Raw genomic sequence first — 4,384 nt, forward strand, 5'->3', positions numbered from 1 at the left:
CAGAGGACGGACAGACGGATGGACAGACAGCTCTAATCACTCCAAGCAGCTCTGGCCCAGCCTCTCCTCTCCTGGTTCTCACAGCGTCCTTGATCAAGTCCAGAGTGGCAGAAGAGGCCTTCCCGTGGACACAGGCCTGCATTCCACTCAGAGCCCACGAAGAAGTCTCCTCACCCCCTATTCTGTGCAGCACCCATCTCCCTGGGGACCCTCCCTGGGCCTCTGCCTCCAACCACACCAAAGGGAGCTGCCCGACCTCATGGCGAAGGAGCAGCAGCTCTGGGCCTTGGTTCCTCAGTTTCCAAGTTGGTTCAGCGGGAACCACCCAGGGCCTCAGCACAGGGCCTCACACAGCCCCTGTCACAGAAAGTGTTGGTGCCCAAGGAGATCATCTTTACCCTAATCTTACCCTCAGCAGCCCTGCCAGGCAGGAACGGGCAGCAGAAGGCCCGGAGTGGTAGCCTAGCTGCTGAAGTTTCTGCCTTGCATACATCGGGATCCCATATGGGTCCCAGTTCTAATCCTGGCTGCCCCACTTCTTGTCCAGCTCCCTGCTTGTGGCCTGAGAAAGCAGTCAAGGACGGCCCAAAGCTTTAGGATCCTGCACCCGTGTGGAAGACCCGGAGGAAATTCCTGATCCCTGGTTTCACATCGGCTCAACTCTGACCATTGCAGCCACTTGGGGAGTGAATCAGTGGACGGAAGATCTTCCTCTCTGTCTCTCCTCTTCTGTAAAGCTGACTTTCCAATAAAAATAAATAAAACCTTTAAAAATAATAAATCAATAAAATTAAAAAGGAATGGGCAGTAGCAGGGATTCCTTCCCCTCTCCCAGTGGACTCCCATGTCCCACAGGGTTGCAGAGCCAGCCCTGCAGTGTGGCATCTGTGACTGCAGAACCCAGGATTCACCAGGACTTGAGCTTCTCGGGTAACAGCCAACACCGAAGCCATCATTCCAGAAGGTCTCGGTGCATCCAAACCACACGGCTGCACAGCCAGGAACAGCCCAGGTCAAGCAGGCTGCCCAGCTGTTACCTGGTGGCTTCATCCTGCAGCCTCTGCACTCTGTGTGTGTGTGTGTGTGTGCACACGTGTGCACACGAAGCACACACGTGGGTGACTGTGCGTTTAAGCCCAGCCAGAGTCCTCTAAGGGGCTTGCCTCCTGGTGAAGGAAAGGCCCCGCCCAGTGCTGACGGGGAGGCCAGGATTTCTTTCCACAGCATCTGGGAGGAATGGGCAGGGCCGGATGAGAGCCACAAACTTCTCCCTTCCTCCAGGAGAGGAAGCGCCTCCTGTGCCCCCTGCATGCAGAGCGCTGGGCGGTCACAAGGGCGCTCCCGGCCTGGCGTCCCCTTCCTGAGCACCAAGGGGCAGCACAGCAGGCCAGGCCAGCCCAGCCCAGGAAGGAGCTTCAGGCCCTGGCCCCCGGCCAGGGCTGAGGGCTGACATAGGAGGTACAGCCCAGAAGCCACGGCAATGCCTTCACCCCGGCCTCTTCTGGAGCCCAGGGAGCAGTGGTAGGGGAGGGTTACTCTCTCATAAGTAGATAGACACAGCATGGAAAAGGACTTCCCAGCACAGTGGGTAGGGGCCGCAGAGGGCCTGAGTAGGGAGTAGAAGGGGTGGGGGGTAGTGGACAGCAGATGCAGGATCAGCATCTCCAGTATAAGGGTTCCCTCCCAGCATGGGGAGCACATGCCATTGCTCATTCTGGGATTCTAGAAACCTCACAGCAGAGCTTCAAGGAAGGTGCTGCGTCTGATCCATTTTATAGACCAGCAGGTAGATGCACCAACAAGAAGACAAGCCACTGGCCCACAATGGCTCACATGGCAGGTGGCAGAGTCAGGATTGAAATCCCAGCTGCAGAGCTAAGAGCCTTGACTTGATGCTGCCCTGTCTCCCAAAGGCACCAAAATTAAAGACCCTGCAGGAGCCCCGTGTGTGTGCCAAGCCCAGGCGCTGGGTCCTGTTGGGGCTCAGCACCTGGAAAGTTCCACTGCAGTGAGCATCAGGTGGCCCAGGCTATGCTGCGGAGTTTCCCCAGGACAAGAAAGGCCAGGAGGCCAAGGAGACCATCTAGACTCTGGGTACTTTCTTTTTTTTTTTTTTTTAAAGATTTTTTTTTTTTTTTTGGAAAGGCAGATTTACAGAGAGGAGATACAGAGAGAAAGATCTATCTGCTGGTACACTCCCCAAGTGGCTGCAACAGCTGAAGCTGAGCTAATCCTAAGCCAGGAGCCAGGAACTTCTTCCAGTTCTCCCACATGGGTGTAAGGTCCCAAGGTTTTGGGCCATCCTCGACTGCTTTCCAGGGTGCAAGGTCCCAAAACTTTCGGCCGTCCTTGACTGCTTTCCAGGCCACGAGCAGGGAGCTGGGTAGGAAGCGGAATCTCCAGGACACAAGCTGGTACCCATTTGGAATCCCAGAGCATGCAAGGTGAGGACTTTAGCCAGTGGGCTACTGCTCTGGGCCTTTCCAGTGGCTTTCAAATACATGCTTTCCTTAGACTTCACCAACCCCCCCCCTAAGGAAACTCCATGCCTGAGGAATAAAGTCACTTGCCCAACGTGCACAGCCTGCCAGGGACCCAGTGTGTATGGGTCTCTTCCTTCCCAAGGGCCAGAAAGGGCTTTCCACAAATGCCAGGAGCACCTGCCAATCAAGGAAAGGAGGCTGGGCAGAGAATTCAGGCAGCACACTCGGGAGCGGCAGCAGGAGCCAAGCCACTGTTCCAACAGTTCTGATGCCTCCAGGAGTAACTGCAGACTTGGGGTCTTCACTTGCCCTGCTGCTCTAGGGACTGCTGGCTCCCAGCTGGGGCTCCCCTCAGTGAGAAGAAGTCCATGATTTTTTCCCACCTGGCCAGAAAGGGCTAACTGGCAGTGAGGAGAGCAGTTTTTGCTTGTCCACAGGAGACACTCTGGTCAGGACCAAGCCCTGCATGGGCTGCGTTCTCTCCTACCCACACCTACTACGCAAAGAGGAGATCAAGAGCATTGACCAGACCCGGTGAGATGGCTAAATCCTCTCCTTGAGAGCACCAGAATCCCATAAGGTGCCTGTTCATGTCTTGGCTATTCCACTTCCCAACCAGCACCCTGCATGTGGCCTGGAAAAGCAGAGGAAGATGGCCCAAAGCCTTGGGATCCTGCACCTACATAGAAGACCTGGAAGAAATTCCTGACTTCTTTCCGTCTGCTGGCAGCCATCAGGTGAGCCAGGATGGGTGCCTACAAGTACATCCAGGAGCTGTGGAGGAAGAAGCAGTCTGACGCGATGCACTTGCTGCTATGGGTCCGCTGCCAGCTCTCGGCGCTGCACCAAGCGCCCTGCCCCACGCGGCCCGACAAGGCACGCAGGCTGGGCTACAAGGCCAAGCAAGGTTGTGTCATCTATAGGATTCGTATGCGTCGTGGTGGCCGCAAGTGCCCTGAGCCTAAGACAAGCCAGTCCATCATGGTGTTAACCAGCTCAAGTTTGCGCGGAGTCTGCAGTCTGTGGCCGAGGAATGAACGAGCTGGCATCACTATGGGGCTCTGCGAGTCCTGAACTCTTACTGGGTTGGTGAAGATTCCACATATAAGTTTTTTGAGGTGATCCTCATTGATCCATTCCACAAAGCTATCAGAAGAAACCCTGACACCCAATGGATCACTAAGCCCGTCCACAAGCACAGGAAGATGCGTGGGCTGACTTCTGCAGGCCGCAAGAGTCATGGCCTTGACAAGGGCCACAAGTTCCACCATATGATTGCTGATTCTCACTGTGCAGCCTGGAAAGGCAAACACGCTCCAGCTGCACCACTACCGCAAACACCGGTCGTGTGTGTAAACCTTATACCTGATAAACAGTTTAGGACAGTCAAAAAAAAAGACATTCCTGACTCCCAGCTTCAGATCGGCTCAGCTACAGCTATTGCAGTCACTTGGTGAATGAACTAGTGGATGGAGGATCTTTGTCTCTCCTTCTCTTTGTAGATCTGCTTTTCCAATTAAAAAAATACATTTTTTTTTAAAAAAAAGACCAATAATAATAAAATAAAATGAGAAATAGTTACTTTTAGCTGATGAATTATTTATTCCTGGAATTTTCTATTTAATATATTTTTTTAAAGATTTATTTTATTTTTATTGGAAAGGCGGATATACAGAGAGGAGAGACAGAGAGGAAGATCTTCCGTCTGATGATTCACTCCCCAAGTGAGCGCAACGGTCGATGCTATGCCTCCAAAGCCAGGAGCCTCTTCCAGGTCTCCCACGCGGGTGCAGGGTCCCAAAGCTTTGGGCTGTCCTCCACTGCTTTCCCAGGCCACAAGCAGGGAGCTGGATGGGAAGAGGGGCCACCGGGATTAAACCGGCGTCCATATGGGATCCCGG

At 54.0% G+C, this 4,384-nt stretch overlaps 1 pseudogene; it reads left to right on the forward strand.

Annotated features, from left to right (window-relative positions):
* The first annotated feature begins 3,202 nt into the window (after nucleotides 1–3,202).
* Nucleotides 3,203–3,839, forward strand: LOC121162286 (annotated as a pseudogene).
* The last annotated feature ends 545 nt before the right edge of the window (nucleotides 3,840–4,384 follow it).

This window comes from Ochotona curzoniae, unplaced genomic scaffold (assembly GCF_017591425.1).
Source record: "Ochotona curzoniae isolate NIBS_2020 unplaced genomic scaffold, NIBS_Ocur_1.0 contig_520, whole genome shotgun sequence".
NCBI classification, from domain to species: Eukaryota; Metazoa; Chordata; class Mammalia; order Lagomorpha; family Ochotonidae; genus Ochotona; species Ochotona curzoniae.